Here is a 13,294-nt window from a genome sequence, read left to right as displayed (position 1 = left end):
TGAACTATATAGGACAGTTGAAAAAAAATTGCCTTGCTAGAAAAGCAAACTGATCAGCCTGATAAGTTTGTAATTTAGAGTAAGTTTATTTACCATGAACCAATATCTGAACTTTTTCAATGGCCACTAATTTGGAATAGCAGCATTGATCTGTACAATTATTTCCTTGGGAACAAACTATATGTCACCAGCCTGCAATGGAAGCAGACACTGCTGGAAATACACATCAGCAGTGAAGAGGGAAGACTTACTAAGATTTTGGGTCAATGTTTAGGTGCACATGTTTGAAATTTTAACTTGTCTTTTCCTTTTACAGGTGCAGATTGACCTGATCTGTATTTCCGGTGTTTTATATTTTTTATTTGAAATGCTTCTTCACTTGCTAACTAATATTAAAATGTGTGTTCATAGATGATGCCATAAATTTGAGAAGTGTGATGGGTCTGCTTTCAGCAGAAGATACTTTTGAAGAGTGAGATGAATGGGGGTTTGATAAAATGCCATAGAATAGACTTAGCTGCAACATGCAGGGACAATGGCAGCATGGATGTGACATTAGTTGAGTGACAAGAATCAGAGTACTGGTGAATGGAATAGAATAGAATCCCTACAGTGTGGAAGTGGGCCATTTGGCCCATTGAGTCCACACCACCCCTCCAAAGAGCATCCCACCCCTACCTTATCCCTGCATTTCCCATGGCTAATCCACCTAGCCAGCACAGTCCTGGACACGATGGGCAATTTAACATGGCCAATCCACTTAACGTGAACATCTTTGGACTGTGGGAGGAAAACCACGCAGAAACAGTGAGAATGTGCAAACTCCACAAACATAAAATTAGAAATCACACAACACCAGATATGATCCAACAGGTTTTTTTGGAAGCACTAGCTTTCGGACCGCTGCTTCACCACCTGATGAAGGAGCAGTGGTGTGAAAGCTAGTACTTCCAAATAAACATGTTGGACCATAACCTAGTGTTGTGTGATTTTTAACTTTGTACACCACAGTCCAGAGTCATAGAGTCAAAAAAAATCTACAATCTAATAAAGGCCCTTCAGCCAGTCAGCAGCAGTCCAAAAGAAGAACTTAATTATTCTATTTGCATTTCCCCCCACTTGGCCCATAGCCTGCTTGCCTTGGCATAACAAATATACATCTAGATACTTTATAAATGTTATAAGGGTTTCTGCCTGTATCTCCCTCCCAGGCAGTGATGTTGAAATTTCTACCACCTGGGTGAAAAACGTCACATCCCCTCAAAACCTCTTGCCCCGAACCTGAAATCTCTGCCTCCTCGGTCATTGATTCTTCCCCTCTGGAGAAAGATTTCTTCCTGTCTACCCCTGTCTATGCCCTCAATTTTAAACATCTTAATCATTTCTTCCCTCAATCTCCTCTGCTTCCAGGCTATCAAATCTCTCTCATAACTAGAACTCTCCAGCCCACATCTGGTAAAACTGTACACCCTCTCAAGTGCAATCATATTCCTTCTATAATGTGAATTCTCGAATAATACACAATACTCAAACTGTGGCCAAATGAACTTGGTCTCCCTGTTCTTAAACTCTGTGCCTTGTCTAAGAAAGGCAAGTATCCCATATACCTTCTTAACTGCTTTAACTGTATGTCTTGTTACCTTAAGGTTGGTGGATAGGCACACCCAGATTCCGATGATCCCAGTTCCCAGGATCCTACCATTCTTCATGTTGACTAGTGAAGTTCCACAAGGGTCAATGTTGGGATTTCAACTATTCACCTTCTACACTAATGATCCAGTCAAAGGAACTAAGAGCATTGTTGCTAAGTTTACAGATGACACAAAGATAAATGGAGGGACAGATATTGTTGAGGAAGCGGGCAGGCTGCACAAGAACTTAGAAATGCTAGATGAGTGGACAAAGTAGTGTTAGATAGAATACAATGTGAGAAAGTGTGAGGCTGTGCACTTTGATAGGAAGAATAGAGGCATAGACTATTTTCTAAATGGGAAAAATTTCAGAAACCTGAAGTGCTAAGAAACTTATGAGTCCTAGTTCAGGATTTTCTTATGGTTAACATGCAGGAGAATTGGCAAGAAGCAAAGGCAATGTTTGCATTCTTTTCAAAAGGGCTAGAATACAAGAGCAGAGATGAACTGCTGAAGCTATATAAGGCTCTTGTATCTAAGGAAGGAGGTGTTGGCATTGTAGGGGGTTCACAAAAATGATCTGGAGATGAAAGGCTTGTCATATGAGAAGTGGTTGAGGACTCTGGTTCTGTAATCGATGAAGTTTAGAAGGATGAGGGGAAAATCTGATTGAAACTGACAGAATACTGAGGAGCTTGGACAGAGTGGACATCGAGAAGAAATCCAAGTAGAGACTAGGACCAGGGGGGGCACAGCCTCAGAATGAAGAGATGATCCATTAACACTGAGATAAGAAGGAATTTCATCAGCCAGAGGATGGTGAATCTGGGTAACACATTGCCACAGACAGCTGTGGAGGCTAAGTCATTGCTTGTCTTTAAGACAGAATTAAATAAGTTCTTGATTAGTAAGGGGATCAAGTGTTACGTGGAGAAGACAGGAGGATGGGGTTGAGAAACATAGCAGCCATGATTGAATGGTGAGCAGATTCGATGGGATGAATGGCTGAATTCTGCTCTTATTTCTAATGGTCTCATATATTCCTTTGCCTTGTTTCTCTTGTCCAAGTACATCAGCTCACACTTATCCAGATTGAATTCCATTTTCCGATCAGCCCATCTGACAAGCCCCTCTATAACCTCCTGTAATCTAAAGCTATTTCTCCTCACTAATTACCATCATACTAATTTCTGTTTCATCCACAAACTTCCTGATCAACCCTCCTACATTCAGATCTGAATTGTTTATATATACCAGAAACAACAAGGGTTCCAACCCTGTTCCCAGCAAAACCCCACTGGACATAGACTTCCAGTCACAAATCATCCGTCGACTATCAACCTCTGCTTCCTGCCATTCGACCAGTTCTGGATACAATTTGCCAAATTTCCTTGGATCCCAAGGGCTCTTACCCTCGCTATCGGTCTCCTATGTGGCACCTTATTTAAAAAGTCTTGCTGAAGTCCAAGTAGACTGTGCTGAATATGTTTCTGTCATCTACATACCTGATTACCTCTTCGAAAAATTCAGTCAAGTTAGAAGTATGAGCCCTTAGTACCCATCATAAGAGTTCCTCATTCAGTCTTGTATATCCACTGGTATGCAGATTTACAGGATTTGTTGGTCCCAGGCTTTATCTTTTTTGGGATGTGTTCGCCCTGTACTCTTCCTATTTCTTTCTTGAATGCATCTCACTGCTCTGACATAGATTTAATGAAAAGTATGTGCCCCCAGTCCCCGCTAGCTATACTATAACTGGTCTTACTAAAATTGGCCTTCCCCAGTTTAGAATTTAGATTTCAGGCCCATCCTTATCCTTCCTCATAATAATCTTGAATCTCACGGAGTTATGATTGCTGACTGCAAAATACTCCCCCTTTGATACTTCCACTTTGCAGTGCTTCACTACCTAAATTAAGTCCAGGATCGTGCCCTCTCTTGTAGGGCCTTCTGCATACTGGCTTAAAAAGCTATCCTGGAAGTATTTTAAAAATTCCACTTTCTCTAAACTTGTACGCTATGACTACTGCAGTTAACATTTGGGAAGTTGAAATCCCCTACTATCATTACCCTTTGTTTTACACTTCTAGGTTCCATAAAACAATTGATTTCTGTCATGAACCTGCTCATATTGAACTTGCACAGGCCTCTGGGGTTGATAATTCCAAAATTCACCATTCTCTAATGAAGGACTTTTGTCAGTATTCAGACCACTGCTTTTATTGATTTATATTATTGATTTACACATTGGTGTAAAGGGCAAATTTCAAAATGTGTGGATAATTTTAAAAAGCTGAAGTGTAGAAAACTGTGAGGACAATACATTCTGGTAGAATGGGCAGATGCAGTTTACTGCCAGGACATGTGAAGTGATATAAGGTAAAAACAAGGACTGCAGATGCTGGAAACCAGAGTCTAGATTAGAGTGGTGCTGGAAAAGCACAGCAGGTCAGGCAGCAACCGAGTAGCAGGTAAGTCGACATTTCGGGCAAAAGCCCTTCATCAGGAGTAGAGGTCACATGTGAAGTGATATGTTTTGGTAGGAACAGATAATATAAACTAAAGTGTATAGTTCTAAAAGTGGCACTTTGCTAGGTGAATAGATTGGAGGTTTTGAGGTGTTTAGAACCATGCAGGGTCTAGACATGGTAGTTAAAGGAAAGCATGAGAAAAAACCTTTTTTTTTTAAAAGTGAGTGGTTACAACCTGGAATCTTGCTGAAAATAGTGTTGGGAGATCCAGTAATGCCTTTCAGAAAGGTTTGGATATATACAAGAAGGGTAAAAATTGCAGGGCATTGTGTGAATGACAGGAAAGTGGTGCTATCTAAATTCCTCTTGCAGAGAATCGGCATTAACGCAATGGACTAAACGGTCTCCTTCTGTGCTGAAACCGTTTAGTGATTCTGTATGAAGCCTCCAACAATTGAAGAGGGATTGATGGGTGTTCTTGTGCAGACCTTTGTTCCAGCAGCTTATGAACAAATTTGGAGTGGTTGGTAGATTCTGAGAGAGGGTGCAGGATTGAGGAACTTAGTAAGGTATTTTTGTCAGTGTGTCAAGGGTGTTCACAATGATTGCTTCACAGAGTTAGTAAATAAAATTAAAACTCACCGATTGGAGTGTCGTATATCAGAATGGATTGAGAATTGATTAACAGATGGAAAGCAGAAAGAAGAAATTGTGCTGTTATTCTCAGGATTGCAGGCTGTTGCCAGTCGAGTACCATAGTGCAAAATTAGGTCGGAATGTAAGTTGTGAGGAAGATGCAAGGATTCAAGACCTGCACATGCGAAGTGAATGGGCAAGAACATGACTGATGGAATATAATGTGATTAAATGTGAAGCTATCCAGTTCAGTGGAAACAAAGCACAACATTTCTTAAATAGTGAGAAAATGGCAGGGGCAACTTTCGAAGAGACCTGGGTGGCCATTGACATGCTACTGCACCGATCAATAAGGAAAGCAATTGGTATGATAGGGCTTTCATTGCAAAGCAATTTGAGCAAAATCTTGCTGCAATTGCGTTCAGCTTTGGTGAAACTTCATCTGATGTATTGTGTGCAGTTTTTAACTTCTTAACTAAGTAAGGATGTTCTTGACGGAGACAGAATCCAGCAGGGGCCCTCCAAATTATTACTTGGATTTGCAGTATTGTTTAGCGGAAAGATTGAGGAATCTAGGCTTGCATTCTTCAGAGTTTTGAAGAATGAGAGGTGGTCTAATAGAAACTTAAATACTTTCATGGCTAGACAGTGTGGATATAGATAGGATGTTTCCCTTGGCTGATGAGTCTGGAATCAGAATAAGGGGAAGGCAATTTAAATGAAGATGAGGAGGAATTCCTTTATTCAGAGAGTCATGAATGTTAATAATTCTCTACTCCAGAAGGCTGATCAAGTTTAATTTGATCATCTTCCAGATAAAAATTGTTACTTACCTGAAGACAAGTGATATAAAGAGATGTGGAGATAATATAGGAAAAGTGTCATTGGATGTTCGATTGTGATTTGATTGAATGCTAAGACAGGTTTGATGAGTTGAATGGCCTACTCCTGTATTTGTGTGGTTCCCAGAGCTTGTCCTTACATTCATCACAGATACTTTTATTGTTAGGACTGGTGTCTCCCTTCCACAGAACTAGCATTGCCTGGAAGTGGGGTATTTAGTGCCTGAACAGATATGTTGACAGATAAGATGAAATTCTGGCCCTTAACCTGTCTTTCTTATCCCGTGTTCTGCCAGGAGCTGATTAATATGCTTAAACACTGTAGCCTCAGAGCATTCATTGCATTGTTGGGATTAATTTGAGACTCTGACATTAATTGGGTTTTTGATGAATATATTTTGTAGTAGCTTGCCAAAATGGGTTTTGCTGCTGAAGCTTACTTTGAACATTTATGCTGCCTTTTGCAGTGCCATTGGTGTATTTGGATTTTAAAATACCAGTCTATTTGAGAAATGGTACAATTGATGTCAGGTTGACAAATCTCTTATCATCAGTGGGACCAAACACTGTGTTGGGCTACATACAGGATCTATAATTATGCCTGATCGTACCTACAGTATGGAAGCAGGTCATTTGGCTCAAGTAGGCCATTCTAGTATTTATGCTCCATGTGGGCCTCCTCACCCATTACTTCATCTAACCCAATCAACATACCCATTCTTTCCTCCCCTGATTTTGTCTAGCCTCCTCTTAAACTACATTTCTTATAAATGACTTTGGAAGCATGGTTAATGCTGGTAAACCAGGCTTTTCCATCTGTACTTGCTTACAAGTCTATCTTATATATAATACGTTGGAAATAGGTGCAAGGCAAGTTATCTTGAGCCAGTACCACAATTAATTTTTCAGCTATTTATAGGTTTGGTCTATTCTATTTTACCTCATTGGACAACACTTTATCCCATGGATTAGTCTGGTGAACCCTTGTTGCACTTGGTACAAAGTGTAGCCTTGGGTAAGGAGACCAAAACTGAACATACTACCCAGATGTGTTCTCGCCAAATTTGTGTATAATTGCAGTAAGCTATTAATGTCATTTAATATCCTTCAATCGCTTTGTAAAAAAAAACTTCCATACCATTTGATGTCCTTATTATTTACTGAAACATGTATGCTAACTTTCTGTGATTTGTAAACAAGTCAACAGGTTCCTCTGAAAACCAGTCGATCACCATTTAAAAATATTCTGCTTTTCTCTTTTCCCTATCAAAATGGATAGGCGCACATTTGTCCATAGTGAATCACATCCAACATGTTGCTGCACACTTGATTAATTTGTCTAAATCCTTTTGCGTAAAGCCTCTTATATCCTCCATAAAATTTACTTTCCAACCTATCCTTGTATTGTTGACAAACCATGAGACATTATACTCAGACCTCTAATCAAGATATTTTCTGATTAAATCCATTCAGGGATGCTTTTATGAATTTCTTGAGCAGGTGGAACTTGAACTTTTGAAGCAGATGAAACTTGAACCCGGGCCTTCTGGTTCAGAGGTAGAGAAAATATTATTGCACCACAAGACCCCCAATTCCCCCTATCTAATTATTTTAATCAATCATTGTGTGAGCAGCTGTGCCTTTATAAATTGCAGTCTGCCAACTTGAAAATCACCGAATTCTCTATTGGTTAACCAATCCTCAGTCTGTATTCGTATAGTATGTTGAATCCCATGAGCCATATTTATGTGTAACAATATTTTGTGTGACAGGTTTTTGAAAAGCAAAACGCACAACACCCATCTGTTGTCCCTTTTCTACCTTGCTGCCCAAGTTACAACCTCAAAACAATTATAATTTTCCTTTGATAAATCCATGTTGACTTTGCCTACTCCTGCTCCTATTTCTCATCTACTCCTGCTCATATTACTTATATTCTTATAGAAGAAGGGATAAATTTTTGGAATATCAGGGTGTTGATAACTGTACTGAGCTTGCACAAAAGACTTGTGGCCTGGGGCAGATCAGCAATGATCTTGTTGAATGGCAGGTGAGGCTTGAGGGGATAAATGGCTTACTCCTTCTATTTCTCATATTCAAAATCATATCCTGATTTTGTGACAGTTTCTTCATTTTACCAATGACTGATTGAGTGCGTGTGGTCTTGTGTTTCCTTTCTTGAAGATTTGCCTTTCAGTGGGGATCATTCTAGAGCTTAGGAAGTTCTTCAAGAATAAAAACACTATCTCTGTTGTCGGCTCAAAACCCAAGGGTCTAGGCTAATTGGTTGGCCAATCTTTAGTCCTGTTAATTGCTCCATTTTCCCTACACCTTTCATTCCCCAGGATCACTGGAATGTTTTTGGGGCCTTATACTTCAAAGACAGCTACAAAAAGTTCAGTTACTATCTCTGGCATTTCCTTGTTCATCATTATATTTTCTACTGTGTCTATCTCTGACGGCTTACATTTTATTTAGTTTACATCGTTGAAGTGTCCCTAACCCGTTCACCTTTTTGTTTTCTTTTTCAGTTTTGTTCTTGTGCTTTGCTGCAGTTTAAAATGTAATAGAGAAACGAAGACGGTAAAACATTAAATCAGAAAATAATGTTTTGCTTGCATAACTAACCTGCCATTGCTGTGCTGCTTACCTATTTCTTGCATCTGTGAAAATGAAAATGCCTTCAGAATGTTGAAATTTTAAATGAATTGTTTGGATTTTCTATTTATGGTGATTGTGAGTTAGCAAGTGGTCATTAGAAGGCTGAAATTAGTGTCCTGGTGTTTTGAGGTTGGGAAGTGAGCCAGTTTCGGTGACAAGGTAAGATTGCAGAGTTATTTAAATGCAATGTTTCCGGAATAAATATAATTTACTTAAGATGGTGTATTTACTGTCAATGTTGCACTCACTTTGGCACATGTTCTGTGGACAGAGGTAAGTTTTATGGGCAGTTACTGTCTTGATCACACCATTTTCTTAAGTAGAGAGCAATAGCAGTAGAGCTGTCCGCAGGCAGGAACATCCATGGAATCATCCATGTGAAATTTTGGAATCCAGGAAGAAGTGATGATTTGGAGATGCCGGTGTTAGACTGGGGTGTACACAGTTAAAATCACACAACACCAGGTTATAGTCCAACAGGTTTAATTGGAAGCACACTAGCTTTTGGAGCGACGCTCCTTCATCAGGTGATTGTCATGAAGGAGCGTCGCACCGAAAGCTAGTGTGCTTCCAATTAAACCTGTTGGACTATAACCTGGTGTTGTGTGATTTTTTTAACTAGGAAGAAGTGATGTATTGTTACAGAACTGTTCTCTTTGTGAAGGTGTAACATGATATCTTTGGACTCTTTGTGATCTTAGTTTGGTCATTTAACTTAATGGAACTTTTTAGAAGCATGTTGCTACGGCATCAGAATGTATTTATGTATCAACTCAACCATGTGTTCAGTCTTTTAATTGCCTCAAGTTACAGAGTCATAGAGATGTACAGCATGGAAACAGACCCTTCGGTCCAACCCATCCATGCCGACCAGATATCCCAATCCAATCTAGTCCCACCTGCCAGCACCAAGCCCATACCCTTCCAAACCCTTTCAAATTCATATACGCATCCAAATGCCTTTTAAATGTTGCAATTGTACCAGCCCCCACCACTTCCTCTGGCTGCTCATTCCATACACATACCACCCTCTGTGTGAAAAAGTTGCCCCGTAGGTCTCTTTTATATCTTTCCCCTCTCACCCTAAGCCTATGCCCTGTAGTTCTGGATTCCCACACCCCAGGGAAAAGACCCTGTCTATTTACCCTACCATGCTCCTCATGATTTTATGAACCTCTATAAGATCACCCCTCAACCTCCGACGCTCCAGGGAAAACAGCCCCAGCGCCTCTCCCCATAGCTCAAATCCTCCAACTCTGGCACCATCCTTCCAAGCGTAGATCATTCTAATTGGATCAAATACAGACACTGTCATTCATACAAAGAGTTAAAAAGCTTTATGCTTGTACAGTAGTCCTGCCATACCACGGGAGAATACGTTCCAAGACCTACTGCGGATGCCTGAAACCGTGGATAGTAGCGAACCCATTCATTTATATGGAAAATATAACTTTCTGACAGCCCTCTGGTTTCTGGTTCTGGAAGGTTCCCTATAATATGTTCGTGCTGTGATAAACTGCGGGAACTGAAACGGCGGAAAATGATTCCACAGATACGGGGGTCACCCTACAATATTGTACATTTTCTCTAATATTGAACACAAACCAATTTCCTGTGACATTTTACACAGATAGCAAAGGCTAAAGTTTGTTTTCAGGTGAACCTTGGTGGGTGCCTCATGATACTGTGGCATGCAGATTTATTCCAATTGAAATTTTAACCATCTGCATTTTGTGCTTAGGATAAAATATTTAAATTTTCTAATAAGTAACAAAGTTCACAACAATTTCTAAGCAAGAAAGGCTTGGAGGAGATTTTTAAAAGGTGTTTAATGTCAAGAACAGATTAGTTAGAGTCAAGCGAAACTGTTTCTTGGGGTGAAGTTTTGATAATTAGATGGCAGAGTCGTAATTGATTGATAAAAGAACCAAAGGTGACATGAGGGAAAACATAATAGTTAGTTAGGATTGGTCTTCATAAATTGATAGGTTTGCTAGTTGCTTTCAAAAGGAGCTGCACAAATACATGAAGTATTTAAAGAATACTTGCTTAGATTTAAGGAAAGAACAGGGTATGGGAGTAACTGGATTGCTCTTAGGAAGTGTTATTTCTGACTTGATGATCTGAAACCCCTCATCCTTTGGGAAGGAAAGGAGTGGTGTCATTTGGAACTTGGAGTTTCTTTGCAGGACAGGCTGAGGAACCAGAAAACATATAACTGACGAGAGGGCAGGATGACAGCAGGCCAGAGTAACACTGGCCCTTCTCATGGATGTGGTTATAAGGATTTGTAATGGGAAAATGTTGATCCAAAAATGCAGCACAAACATGACAGCATGAATTAAGGTTTTGTGAATATGTAGTTTGTGCAGATGGAAGGTTTTATATATCTGGCTCACAATGATGTTTATTGGAGTTTTCTTTAATAAGAAGCATGGGCAGGGTTTCCATGTGGCCAAGATACGTGGTTGATCTTCACTGAAAGATTAACAATTGTGATTGCTAGAAACCTGTCTGCACATTTTCAAAAAAGAAGGCTTGTTTATATTGGAACAACTGGACATTGGAAAGAACATTTCCAAACTGTGGCTGTTTAGTTTGAATACACTTGCATTAAATCCTAAGGATGTGCTTTTATAATACAAACCTTGAAATGGTTAATGATGGTGTCAAAAAATGTATAGTGGCAGTGTATTAAGCAATCATATGGGATCTGTGCCAGTTGGAAAATCTTCTCAGATTTTCTTCCATAGTCTACTTCATCTCCCTCCTCTCTATCTAGCGGTTGGTTAGGTTGAATAACACCCTTTCTGCCTGTTTATTACATCTTTGTTTCTGGTTTTCTCAGTGGAAAGAGTGGGCTGGATATGGTTTATGCTCCGGAGTTTTTTTGTGTAAAGTTTCTCCTCCTTCCATTTGGAAATATTTGGCCCCTGTCAGTTATGAGCTAGCTAAATGTTCTTCATTGTTAGTGACTTGCTTCTTTGTTCTAAGCCAAAACAAGATAAACCTTTCCAAATAAAAGCAAAATACTGCCAAATACTGTAATTGTGAAATAAAAACAGAAAGTGCTGGAAAAACTCAGCAGATATGGCATCATCAGTGGAGAGACAAAGTTAACATTTTGAGTTCTGTATGACTATTTCTGAACATAAAACATTAACTCTGTTTCTTTCTCCACATATGCTAAGATTTCCAGCATTTTCTGTTTTTAGTTCTTTACAAAGTTGCCCTGGCTGGCCTTCAGTCTGTCACCCTTCATACACTTGAATTCATTCAACATGATTCTGTTTCCTAACTTGAACCAAATCCATCTGTTCCAGTCACTTACTCTACTTGTTGATCCTCACTGGCTCTCATTTTGGAAATACTCAAAAATTAAAATGCTTGTCCTTGTTTTCAAATTCCTCTGTGGTCTCCCAACTTTATAACCTCTAGCCCGAACACTCACCAATATCTTTGTGTTCCTCCAATTCTAGCATCTTGTGCAACTCCACATTCCATCGTTCCACTATTGATTGTTTACAGCTGCCAAGGTCCTAAATTCTTTGATTCTCTCTCTACCTCTCTCTTCTTTAAGCTATTTCATAAAATCTACCTATTCTGATATTTTCTTTGTTTTTGGATGTCAGTTTTTGTCAGATGACAATCGAAACATCATGGGATGTTTTCCTGGCTTAAGGAATCTACATTAATTGTTCTTGTGAACTTAATGCCAGGATTTGGTTGAACTCTTATCTCAGCTCTTAATTCAGAAGATTACCAGTTCAGGTTTCAGTCCAGGGACTAGAACACAAAATTCTTGACTAATACTCGCAGTGCAGCCCTGAGGGTGCGCTGTCAAGTGTACTATTTCCAGAGGTGACAATGCATGGTGTCTTACTTGCCCTCTCAGTTAGATGTAAATGGAAATAAAAAATGCAATCAACAGTACTCCAAAAGTACTTAACTGACTTTATAAAGTGTTCTTGGAATATCCTAAGGCTATGAAAAGTGCTGTATAGATTCAAGCTTTTCCTTTGGATTGAAGCTTAATTCAAACATTCTGAGTTCAAGTGAAACAACTGAAATCTGGACTTCTGTCCCCCAAATAATAATACCATGTCCCATCTTGTTAAAATCAGCAACACACATTACTGCCTAAGACAGGAGCAGGGACAGACTATCTGACCAACATTTGTATAAGCTGCGTAGATGAGCATATCTGCACCCATTCCCAGTATCCATGCATAGTGTTGGTGTGCTGTTGCTATTTGTAACATTGATTTCTGGTTTCAGAAGTTGCTGCCATGCACAGACCTCAGATGTCTGCACAGCAGCAACAAAAATTTAATGGGAATGCTGCCTATGACCCCATCAGTTTGCTCTGTATTCAGTATAATCATGGCTGATTTTCTGCCTTAGCCTCATTTCCTTGTCCACTCCCACAATCCATGATTCCCTGAAAGATCAAAAACCTGTCCATTTCAACCTTGAGTATTTTCAATGATGGAGACTTACAACCTTCTTTGATAGAAATTTCTAAAGATTCACATCCTGATGAGTGAAGAAATTTCCCTTCATTTTAGTCCTAAGTGATTGGCCCCTTATCCTGAGACTATGTCCCTGTGTCAGCCAGAGGAATCAACCTCTCCATGTCTACCCTGTTAAGTCTCTTAAGGAGATTGTATTTTTAAATGAAATCACTTTTATTGTTTTTCTAAATTCCACAGAATATAGACCCAAATTACTCAGCCTCTATTCATTGGGCATCCTTTTCATCTCAAGAAGCAGGAATCAGTCTAGTCGTTGGATCAAGTACTTAACCTGCAATATAACTACTGATGATTGAACAGTGAGCTGGACAAAATCAAATATCTGTCTGACCCCAAGAGATTAAGTGGGATCTTGGCTCAGTGGCAGTATATTTTGCTGAGTCAGATGTTCATGGTTCAAGTGCAATTCAGGACTTGAACTAACCAATGACACTTCCTGGGGGAAACAAAAAAATTTCTTCCAATGTGCAAACTGGCCAATTTTCTTTAATTCTCAGCAGACAGTGCCATTTAACGAA

General features: G+C 39.5%; 1 protein-coding gene across 5 annotated transcripts in view; it reads left to right on the top strand.

Annotated features, from left to right (window-relative positions):
• Positions 1–13,294, top strand: part of hipk3a (homeodomain interacting protein kinase 3a) — a 260,923-nt gene that overhangs the window by 19,628 nt on the left and 228,001 nt on the right. The window lies entirely within an intron of this gene.

The sequence above is a fragment of the Hemiscyllium ocellatum genome, chromosome 18 (genome assembly GCF_020745735.1).
Source record: "Hemiscyllium ocellatum isolate sHemOce1 chromosome 18, sHemOce1.pat.X.cur, whole genome shotgun sequence".
In the NCBI taxonomy this organism is placed as follows: domain Eukaryota; kingdom Metazoa; phylum Chordata; class Chondrichthyes; order Orectolobiformes; family Hemiscylliidae; genus Hemiscyllium; species Hemiscyllium ocellatum.
This window is presented reverse-complemented; position numbering and strand designations above follow the sequence as displayed.